We start from the raw sequence: 12466 nt of genomic DNA, 5'->3' as shown, positions 1-12466 counted from the left end.
TCAATCTTTTTATCATCAAACACAACATGTATAGATTCCATAACAATTTGATTCTTAGAATGTAGACTCTATATGCTTTACCAACAGCATATCCAACAAAAATTCCTTCATCTGCTTTAGCATCAACTTCCCATTTTGATCAGTTTGATTTCTCAGAATATAGCATTTACAGCCAAAGACATGAAGAAAGTTTAGAGTTGGCTTCTTGTTCTTGAACAATTGATAATGAGTCATGCATCTTGCTTGATTAATCAGAGAGATGTTCTGAGTGTAGCATGCAGTGTTTACAGCTTCATCCCAGAAGTATGTTGGTAGTTTTGATTCTTCAAGCATTGTCCTTGCAGCTTCAATAAGAGATCTGTTCTTTCTTTCCAATACTCCATTCTGTTGTGGAGTCCTTGCTGCTGAAAACTCATGCAAGATCCCATTTTCCTCACAAAATGCTCTCATGACATAGTTCTTGAACTCAGTTCCATTGTCACTCCTGATTCTTCTAACTTTGAAATCAAGATGATTGTTAACTTGCCTTATGTGATTGATGATGATTTCACTAGCCTCATCTTTAGACTTTAGGAAATATGTCCAAGAGAACTTTGAGAAGTCATCTACAATTACTAGGCAAAATCTTTTCTTTGAAATTGACAATACATTGACTGGTCCAAACAAATCCATGTGAAGCAATTGTAGAGGCTCTTCAATTGCTGAATCAAGTTTCTTCCTGAATGATGCTTTGATCTGCTTCCCCTTTTGGCAGACATCACACAGTCCATCCTTTAGAAACTCCACTAGAGGAATGCCTCTTACTAGTTCTTTCTTTACTAGCTCATTCATGGTTTTGAAGTTTAAATGGGATAGCTTCTTGTGCCATAGCCAACTTTCATCTTGACTTGCTTTACTGAGAAGACAAGTTACAGATTCTGCTTTAGTTGAGTGAAGTCAGCTAGGTACATATTTCCTCTTCTCACACCAGTGAGAACCACTTTGTTGCTTTGATTATTAGTCACAACACAGGCTTCTTTATTGAAGATTACTGAGTTGCCTTTATCACAAAGCTGGCTGATACTCAACAGATTGTGTTTGAGACCATCCACTAAGGCAAACTCTTCACAATGATGACATTATCCTTTGAAATCAAGCCATATCCCACAGTATAACCCTTGCTGTCATCTCCAAAGTAATACTTGGGCCAGCTCTCTCCTTAAACTCTGTGAGCAGGGTAGAATCACCAGTCATGTGTCCTTGAACAACCACTATCCAAGTACCAAAGATTCCTTTCTGTTTCCCTGCATACATCAAATCAAATCAAGTTGATTTTGGTACCCAAGTTTCCTGGGTCCTGCCTTGTTAGCTTTTTTCTTCTGTTTCTTAGGTTTTATCTCATTTGACTGGGAATTTCAGATTCTTCCTTAGTCAATTAGGTTGTACCTTTGAAACCACTAAATGCAACAGAATTATCATGCATGTTTATGGCTACAGGAAATGGTATGCTTGGTGTAACAATGTTATTCCAGTAAGGCATGCTAAATGACATTTGAGGCATGCTGTATGCAGCATAATATGGATTAGGTGCAAATGGCATATTAGCAAACTGTGCATTCATATTCTGTGTAGGCATAGCATTAACAGGCATGGGAGGCATGGCATTCATGTTAGGAAATTGAGGCTGAACAGACATGGGAGTAGGCATGGTAAATTTGCAATTAACAGACAAATGATTTACACTACCACACTTTGACACTAATTTTCTAGGAGCATATTTATCAGGTGTGTAGTTATTGTGTTTGTTAATCCCTACTTTACCATTCCTATTGTTTTTCTTTTTAGTCTCTATTTTTACCTCTATTTTCTCAAGTCTGTCACTTAACTGTTTGACAATCATGTGACCAACATTAGCCTTTTTCCCTTTCTTAGCTTGACTTGACTCTCCTGAAACAAAGTTCTTGGAAACAGACCCATACTTATCATTTAGCTTGATTAATTTGGCTTTGCTAATGGGTTTGCTTACAGCCGACGGATGAGGATTTTTATCATTCGCGGATAACACTTTTTGTTATCCGACGGATAGTCCTCATCATCTGTCGAGTCTACATCTGTCAGCAACCCATCTACCAAATAGGTTCTAGTTTCTCTTTATTCCTTTTCAAGGCTTCATCACAAAAAGACTCAATTCCTTGAACTTTGGTGATTTGAGCATGAACATCCCTAGATGTTTTCCATGCTTTAATCACCTCTTGTTCACGCTCGAGCTGCTTCTTCAAAATTTCTCCTTTTTCAAGGACTCAGTTAATTCCTCCTTGGCAATCTTACACTCAATTTTTAGTTTCTCAAACTCAACAAACTGAGACTCAAGCACATTATTCCTCTCACTTAAAAATAAGTCATTTCTTTAATTTAGCATTTTCTTTAGTGAGAGACTTAAGTGTAACACGCAAATGATACAATTCTGTAGACATATCATTTATGGCATCATTACACTCAGTTTAGATAAATGTGCAAGGTTTGTAGTGATTACCTGATTGCTTGAGGAACTTGTCTCTGTTTCATCAGACTTGGCCATTAGAAGCTAGATTGACATAGCTAACATCTTCATCTTCATCCAAACCATCTGCTGCCCAGTCATTCTCTTGTGTAATAAAAGCCCTTTCCTATTATTTGAGTAGATCAAAGTATTTTTACTTTATAATCCATGACTCAAACCTTTTCTTACTGGAATCTGACTTTCTACACTCATTTGCAAAATGCCCCTGCCAAGCCACATTTGAAACATTTGAATTTTGACTTATCCACCATGTTTCTATTTGGCTTGGCTGCTCCAAAGTTCTTTTGAACTTGAGCTTGGTAAATCTTCTGGAAAGAAATGCTAGGTGCTCATCAATGTCCTCCATGTCATCTTGGCTCAACGAATCTTCACTTTCTGCTGCAAGCCCCTTACCCTTATTCTCACAGACCTTTGAAGTTGATTCTACAGCTTCCATCTTCACTTCCTTCTCCTTTTCCAGATCAACAACTAGTGCAATGGATCTCCTTTCTTCTTTCCTCTCTCCATTCTTTCATCCTGCTCTATCTCAAGCTCATAGGTCTTCAGAATGCCATATAGTCTCTCCAAAGTAAACTCCTTATAATCTTGTGAGTTTCTCAATGAGACTGTCATTGATTTCCATTCCTTTGGAAGAGATCTGAGAAATTTCAGATTGGAGTCTTAGTCTGATAGACTCTTCCATGCAACTTAAGAGCATTTAGTAGTTTTTGGAATCTACTAAAAATGTCAGTGAGTGACTCACTTTCTTCATTGTGAAAATGCTCATATTGCTGAATCAAGAGCTGCATTTTATTTTCTCTTACTTGCTCAGTGCCATCACAAATTATCTGTATAATGTCCCAAACTTCCTTGCAGTGTTGCAGTTGATAATGTTATCAAACATGTCTGCATCAACTTCATTGAACAGAATGTTCATGGCCTTTTTATCTTTTCTGACTTGTTCAATGTCAGGATCCGACCATTCATGCCTTGACTTTGGAACATATGGCTCGTTTCCTGTTGCAGCTCTCATTGGAACATGAGGGCCTTTTTCTATGCAGTCCACATAGGCCTCATCTTGAGAAAGCATGTGAAGATGCATCTTTACCTTCCAATGATGGTAATTATCTTTATCAAGAAAAGGAATCTTGACTCCAACATCTTTCTTGTTCATCTTGCTGAATTGTTTTGATCTTTAAACTCTTTGTAGATTAAGAGATTGCTCTGATACCAATTGTTAGTCCCTGAACAATATAGCAAGAATTACAGAAGGGGGTTGAATGGAATTCTTGAACCTTTTTCTCGAAATAAAAACGTTCAACTCGATTATAGATATATTTGTTTTGATTAGCACAATGCGGAATGTAAACTTAATTGAATCAAAACATAAGTAATTAAAACAAGAGTCTTTAAAACTTTCTGGTGGATTTAAAAAATTCCACCAGAGATATATATTATATATCGAGAGGACTCTGTGTGCAAGAATGCTCACAGCTGTTACAAATTGAACTACTGAGAACACAGGAAATGCTAATGATTCTGCTTACAAAGATTTCTCTGTTTTTGTGTTTCTCAGCTATATTAGTTATTTTTCTATTTGCTACTCTCTTGGTTTATATAATACCAAGATTACAAAGTCAAAAAGACTGAACAAATATAAAAACTATCAGTCTTAAGCTTTGCTGCTTTTCGTCCTCTATTACCCAGTTAATGGGCTTCCACAGTGTGTATGTATACATCTCGACGGCTGTGTGTCAGCTTTCACTGTTCAACTGCTGTTTGAATTCTTCATATGATCATCCGTCGATTTTCAGAAAATCCATTGATGGTTTAATTGATCATCTGTCGACTGTTATATTAAACATCCGTTGATAGTCATTTGATCATCTGTCGATGGCTTTGTTAATCATTCGTTAGTAGCTATTTTGGCACTTGACTCTATTTCACTTATGCAGAATTACAAGACATCATTTATGTATAATTAATCAACCTATTCTGCATATCTAGTTAAAGTCAATATGACTTATATGCTACTACAGATTCTATACAAAGGTGCATACATAACTGTGCTACAAACTTATTATTACATAAGCTACTCACTCGATGGATAATAAGTTAATCATCCGTCGGGACTATAATGAGTTATTGTTAGTCCCTTAACAATATAGAAAGAATTACAGAAGGGGTTGAATGGAATTCTTGAACCTTTTTCTTGAAATAAAAATGTTCAACTCGATTATAGATATATTTGTTTTGATTAGCACAATGCGGAATGTAAACTTAAATGAATCAAAACGTAAGTAATTAAAATAAGAGTCTTAAAAACTTTCTGGTGGATTTTAAACAATTCCACCAGAGATATATATAATATATCGAGAGGACTCTGTGTGCAGAAATGCTCACAGCTGCTTACAAATGGAACTGCTGAGAATACAGGAAATGCTAAAGATTATGCTTACAAAGATTTCTCTATTTTTGTGTTTTTCAGCTATTTCAGTTATATTTCTATTTGCTACTCTATTGGTTTATATAATACCAAGATTACAAAGTCAAAAAGACTGAACAAATATAAAATCTAATAGTCGTAATCTTTGCTGCTTTTCGTCCTCTATTACCAAGTTAATGGGCTTCCATAATGTGTTTGTATACAACTCGACGGCTGTGTGTCAGTCCTAAGAGTGACTGTATTACCACTAAATCTTCTGCACTTGAATAATTGAAGTTTGAAGTTGTGCAGAGACACTCGACGGATAAGTGATATCCATCGGATGAGTGGTAAAGCTATCCGACGGATAACTGCTGTTAAGCTTATCCGTCGGGATACAATCACTACTCGACGGATGAGCAATATCCATTCGAGAGAGTAGAAATGAATGAGGTGGGAAGAGAAACTATTGTTGACTCTATGTTGATTGAAGTTATTTGAGGTACAAATGTCACAATAGTATCAGAAAGAATTGGCAAGTGAGCCAATAAATCATCTAAAGATGATGCTCACTTGCACTAGATTTTGGCTTCCCCAACAGAGTTAAAGAAGGGGAATCAGGAATTGAAGTGTTTATCATATCCACTTCTAGTGAGTTAGTTGGTGAGTATGGTGTTTCAGTGACTTCTATTATAAGAGATTTTGGCTGTGACTCCACATTTATTGGAGCCACATCAATCTGAATTTGAGAAGGTGCAGGGACTGTGTCTTTAGTACCAGTTTGCACTGTGTGTTTGCCCTGTACATCCCCAGTTGTTTTGGATTTCTTCTTTTGAGTGTAAGTTTGGGTGAGCTTGTGTCCCTAACCCTTTTGGCCTGTGCTCTTGGATGAGAGCTTTGTTCAATAGCCACATCCTTTTGGGAGGATGCAGCTAGAAGTGAGCTTTTGTCCCTTTTAAGCACTGCAGTTTGTTGGGAAACTGCAGTGTGGCTAGACTGGGATTCACTCAACTCTCCAACCTTATCCTTGGGGTTTCTTTGATGTTCACCCCTTCTCTCACATATCTGACCCTCCTTCACACTCCCCTCTTTGGCTTTGGTAGATTTTTCAACTAGTACCTTTTGAGAGATACCAGAGGGGGTTTTCTTTGATTTGGATTTGGAAATTACAGTTGTTTTGGCAGCTTTGGTAGGCAACTGTTTGGTCATTGTCACAGTGCCATAGCTATGCCTGAACTCAAAGAAAAAGAGGAGATGGAATAGTTGAGGGTATGGATGAACTTACCTCGATTACCTAAGGTGTCTGCATTACAGGAAAGTAGAACATTGGCACATCCCTATGATGGTTGGCTCTGTTCAAATCTACAATGATTCTTCTCTCTTGAACCCAACAAGCTAATTTGTTGTTTGGGTTCTCAAGTACAATCTCTTGACAAAGATGGTTAGCCAATATCATGAAAAATGTAGCATAATATACATTATTTCCCCTTTTGGCTAACTCACCTAGTTTAAAACCTAACTCATACAAGACAAGGTCACTGAAATTGTAAAATTTATTTGTAACTAGCATGTATAGCATGTTAAGCATAGAAATGTTCACAGAATCAAAATTACTGACTTTTCTAGAGAAAACTTTAGTCACAACATCACACATGAAACTCCATTCCTTCCTAAGACCTAATCTTCTAATTTCACTTAGCTTATTAGTAGGAAGTGCATAATGCATGGAATTAAGCATATTGATGATATCAGTGTCAGTGTGTAGTGAAGTTACATTATCATCAGGAATTTTGAAACATGCTTTTATCACATCACTATTGATACATAACTCATTACCTTTGATAGTTAGAGTGATGGTTTTGTCAGTAGAGTTGTAGTTTGCAGTGGTCCACATCTCTTCAACAACTTCACAGTAAACTGTGGGTGATTCAAACATGGCATAACTTAACTTGCAGTTCTTCACGAAGTCCATCATCTTGTGATAGTCTTCTGATTGCTGAATACCCTTATTGACCAAAACAGTGAAGTTGTTCTTCTCATAAATGAACCCAGTCTGAGACATGATCTTTACTACATGTGCCATTGTTAGAGAATGAAATCTTGAAGAGAAAGAGGATATTTGAGAGAGAATAAAATAAAAGCAGTTGAATTTGAGAATGATAAAAGAAAATAATTGGAATGAAATAAGCTTTTATACTCTCTCAAAAACAACGGATGAAAATAATAAAGAAAAGTAAATTACCCAATAGAAATTGCCTAAATTAGCCGTTAAAAAAAATAAACTGTAAAAATTCCACCCATTATCCGTCGTATAATGCTTACAAACTGTAAGTATACTCGATGGATAATGTTCAGGGAATTAACGGTTAAGATTTAGACACTTCGACGGATAAGGATAAACTGTTATCCGTCGAGTTTTAAAAGATTCCAGAAAAATAATTGATTTTTATTTGCACATTGTATATCGACGGATGACTCAACTCGATGGATAGTGGTCATCCGTCGAGATGCAAATTTTGACTTAGCCAAAATTTAACTCAAGACTAAAAATCAGTTAAATTTCTGGCTACTTATCAACTTGCAAAATAACTCAGATGGATTCAGGAGTAATTAAGCATACCTAACTCACTTACCAACCTAGAAAAGGTGGATTCATCCAGTGGCTTAGTAAATATATCTGCAAGTTGCTTCTCACTTGGAACAAAATGTAACTCTACAGTACCATTCATTACATGTTCCCTTATGAAATGGTACTTGATGTCTATGTTCTTTGTCCTTGAATGTTGCACTGGATTTTCAGTGATGGCAATTACACTTGTGTTATCACAAAAAATAGGGATCCTCTCAACTTGCAAACCATAGTCTAGCAATTGATTTTTCATCCATAAAATCTGTGCACAGCAACTGCCAGCAGCAATATATTCAGCTTCAGCTGTAGAGGTAGAAACATAATTTTGCTTTTTACTGAACAAGGACACAAGCTTGTTTCCTCGAAATTGACAAGTTCCTGTTGTGCTTTTTCTGTCAATTCTGCAACCTGCATAGTCTGCATCTGAATAACCAGTTAGATCAAAACCAGAATCTCTAGGATACCAAATGCCAAGTTTTGGTGTTCCCTTGAGATATCTGAAAATTCTCTTAATAACTATCAAGTGAGACTCTCTAGGATCAGCCTGAAATCTAGCACATAAACATGTAGCAAACATTATATCTGGCCTACTAGCTGTTAAGTACAGAAGTGAGCTAACCATGCCTCTATAGCTTGAAATATCCACAGACTTTTCAGTATTGTTTAATTCAAGCTTAGTTGCAGTGGCCATGGGAGTTTTTGCAGATGTACAATCCATTAGATCAAACTTCTTTAAAAGATCAAAAATATATTTAGTTTGACTAATGAATATTCCATCACTAACTTGCTTAACTTGTAAACCAAGAAAGTAAGTTAGTTCTCCCATCATACTCATTTCATACTTACTTTGCATCAGTTTGGCAAACTTTTTACAAAGTTTCTCATCTGTAGAGCCAAAAATAATATCATCTACATAAATTTGAACAAGTATGCTAGAGCCATTAACATTTCTGAAAAATAAAGTTTTATCTACAGTACCTCTTGTGAAGTGATTTTCCAAAAGGAACTTTGATAAAGTGTCATACCAGGCTCTAGGTGCTTGCTTCAGTCCATAAAGTGCTTTGAGTAGATAATAGACATACTCTGGAAAATTTGGATCTTCAAAGCCAGGAGGTTGACTAACATACACTTCTTCCTCCAAATCTCCATTCAGAAAGGCACTTTTGACATCCATTTGATAGACCTTGAAATTGGCATGGGCTGCATAGGCTAAGAAGATTCTGATGGCTTCAAGTCTTGCAACAGGAGCAAATGTTTCATCAAAATATATTTCTTCTTGCTGGCAATAGCCTTTAGCAACCAATCTGGCTTTGTTCCTTACTACTATGCCATTTTCATCCATCTTGTTTCTGAATACCCATTTGGTGTCTATTGGATTCTTTCCTTTAGGCTTGGGTACCAGCTTCCAGACTTTATTCCTTTCAAATTGGTTTAGCTCCTCCTGCATAGCTAGAATCCAATCAGGATCCAATAAAGCTTCTTCTACCTTCTTTGGTTCTTCCTTTGACAGAAAACTGCTGTATAGACATTCTTCCTGAGTTGCTCTTCTTGTTTGAACTCTAGAAGACACATCACCAATAATTAGTTCAAAGGGGTGATCTTTTGTCCATTTCCTTGGTTGAGGTAGATTAGCTCTAGATGAAGAGACCTCAATGTTGTCTTAATGTGTGATTGAGTTTTGATTGCTAGAAACTCCCCCTGAGTTTGTGGATCTTTGATTTGAGAAAGGGGTACTTTCTATGGGTAACCTTCCTTGATTTCCTGCTCCTTTAGATAACCCGACGGATGGTGAATTTTGAGTACCGACGGATGAGTCAGGTTGTGTGGCGCCTGATAAGTGGCATTTTATACCACTTAGAACGTCTTAAAATGGCTTAAATTGGTGTCTTGAAATCAAGTATTTTGTGTATTTGATGCGTTTTTCTAGTGTTTATGCATTTCAAGGTATTAGTTGCATTTCGGAGGAGGAATCATCAAGAATAAGCCTTGGCATGTGTTCACCATTGAGAGAGGAAAAGAACGGGCAGATTACGGCGAAGAAACGGAGCAAACCTGGAATTTTTCCAGTAGGGTCCTGCGCGCCCGCGCAGCAATGCTGAGCGGCCGCGCAGCAGCCTAGCGCGCCCGCGCAGAAATGCTGAACGGCCGCGCAGGGTCGGGGAAAAAAGCTGAATTATTTTAGACTTCTACTTCTGTTTGGCTTCCAACTTCTATGTAATCTGAGTTTTATGGGACTATTATATAAGTAGATTTGAGACGTTTTCATAGAGAATATGAAGGAGATTATGTTTTAGATTGTGTTTGGCACAAGAAGCGAAGGAGATAAGGAAGAAGACCGATTTAGCATACCGCAACGAAGAGGAAGCATATATTCTTGTGATTCTTGTTTCGTTGTAACGTTGGATGCTAGTTTTCTTGCTTTGATTTATTTACTCTTGTGACGTACTCTGTTTTAATATAATTAGTTTAGTTATTATTTTCTTGTGTTGTTTATCATGATTTCATATGAACCCATGATGGCGATAAGTTCTATTATGGGCTAATCGTGATCATGGGGTTGCAACGGATTTATTATGGAATTCTTTAGTTAATTGTTTAATACTTTAGTGTGTGATGATTGCATGATATCTAGTATTGATTGTGCGTATTCGTCTTATGTGCGTCGCGAACATATAAGATAGGGTGTTAATCTCTTATGAAGCGACAGTGGATCTTGAGATTTAGAACTTGCCATGCTAGCATAGGTTCATGTACGTTGTGCATGATTAGTGGGTAACTCTAACAGTTTTATTTGCCCTATGTAATCAAAAGGAATAACTTGTGCTTAAATCATTGTGTTGTCAATTTCTGTAGACATATAGGAACTCAACATGATTGATGACTATTCAACTTCTATCTTAATTGTGGATGCTTGGTAGAATGGTATTAGTACAATGAAAGTTGGCTTTTATCAGTTTCGTGTTATTCGATTAATGTCATCACTGTCACATGCTAAAGGTAATAACAATGGCTATAGAAGGAAGTAATAATGAAGTTGTGATCTCGTGAGTGTTTTATTATTGATAAATTGAAGTGTTAGTTAAGTGGTTAATTAAGTAGTTGATTATAGTTAATATTTAATCAACAATTTTAAGTGTTATCTTAACATTGAGAAGTAATTATACATTGGTGAGTGAGTTTAATTAGACAATAACTTAGTCTGAGTCTCTGAGGGAACGAACTAGAAAGTATTCTATATTACTTGCGAACGCGTATACTTGCGTGAATATTAGTGCATGTTTTCGCCCTAACAAGTTTTTGGCGCCGCTGCCGGGGACTCGGCGTATTTGTTTAGTTTATGTACTTACCATCATTGGTCATTAGGACTCAGTGATTAGGACGTAGTAGTTAATTACTCTTTTCGGTTGTGTTTCAGGTACTTTAGCAAGCGTTTATGCAAACTCGTTCTCGTGCTCGCAAGAGGACCTTAGATACAGCTGAGGAGAAAGATGAAGTTCTTGATACTCCGGAGAAGTTAGATTTTGAGGATTCGGATTCAGGAACTGAGCAGAAAGAACCAGTAAACATGGGAGATCGTATTGTTCAAGCTGATCCAGCTCTTATGGATTTTTCTCGGCCTAAAATTGATGACATTCAGTCAAGCATCCTTCATCCGGCTATTCAAGCTAACACCTTTGAAATCAAGCCGGGCACTATTCAGATGGTGCAGAATTCTGTTTCTTTTGGAGGAGCGGCAACTGAAGACCCCAACATGCACATAAGAAATTTTGTCGAGATCTGCAGCACTTTTAAGTATAATGGCGTGACTGATGAGGCTATCAAGTTGAGGCTTTTCCCATTCTCACTGAGGGATAAAGCTAAAGACTGGTTACATTCTGAACCAGCTGGGTCAATCACTACGTGGCAAGATCTTGCGCAAAAGTTTCTGGTGAAGTTTTATCCAATGGCAAAGACTGCTGCTATGAGGAGTGCTCTTACTCAGTTTGCGCAGCAACCTACAGAATCTATGTGCGAGGCTTGGGAACGCTACAAGGAAATGTTGAGAAAATGTCCACATCATGGAATGCCGGATTGGATGGTAATCACTGGTTTTTATAATGGTTTGGGGGCCCAATCTCGGCCCATGCTCGATGCAGCAGCTGGAGGAGCCTTATGGGATAAAAGCTATACTGAGGCGTATAATCTTATAGAGACAATGGCTGCAAACGAGCATCAAAACCCAACTCAGAGGATGACGTCAGGCAAGGTCGCAGGTATTCTGGAAGTTGATGCAGCCACCGCTATTGCAGCCCAGCTCCAAGCGCTATCAATGAAGGTTGATTCTTTGGCTACGTATGGAGTTAATCAAATAGCTATGGTTTGTGAGCTTTGTGCAGGTTCTCATGCTACGGATCAGTGTTCTCTTGTCAACGAATCTGTTCAGTATGTGAATAATTATCAGCGACAACAGCAGCCTGTGCCAGCGACCTATCATCCTAACAAAAGAAATAATCCAAATTTCAGCTGGGGAAATAATCAGAATGCTATTCAGCCACCATATCAGCAAGGAGTGAGTAAACAGTTTAACCCACCTGGATTCCAGCAACCACAACAGTATGCTACAAGGCAATCATATCCTCAACAGGGAAGTGCAGCTGCACCTACTAGTGCTGATTTTGAGGAACTTAAGCTGTTGTGCAAGAGTCAGGCGGTTTCTATCAAGACCTTGGAAAATCAAATCGGTCAATTAGCCAATGCAGTGCTCAATCGTCAACCTGGCACTCTTTCCAGTGACACGGAAGTACCAGGCAGGAAGGAAGCTAAAGAGCAAGTCAAGGCTATTACCTTAAGGTCTGGAAAAGTAGCTGATGCTGAAAAGGCAAAAGAAGTCGAAGCTGAAGTTAGAGATGAAGAA

General features: G+C 37.6%; 1 non-coding gene across 1 annotated transcript; it reads right to left on the bottom strand.

Moving 5' to 3' along the window:
• Window positions 1-11530: 11530 nt before the first annotated feature.
• Window positions 11531-11637, bottom strand: LOC141702759 (small nucleolar RNA R71). The gene has a single exon (XR_012567251.1). It is a non-coding gene; the product is annotated as a small nucleolar RNA R71 (small nucleolar RNA).
• Window positions 11638-12466: the final 829 nt, after the last annotated feature.

Source organism: Apium graveolens, unplaced genomic scaffold, assembly GCF_009905375.1.
Source record: "Apium graveolens cultivar Ventura unplaced genomic scaffold, ASM990537v1 ctg5645, whole genome shotgun sequence".
Classification (NCBI taxonomy): Eukaryota; Viridiplantae; Streptophyta; class Magnoliopsida; order Apiales; family Apiaceae; genus Apium; species Apium graveolens.
This window is presented reverse-complemented; position numbering and strand designations above follow the sequence as displayed.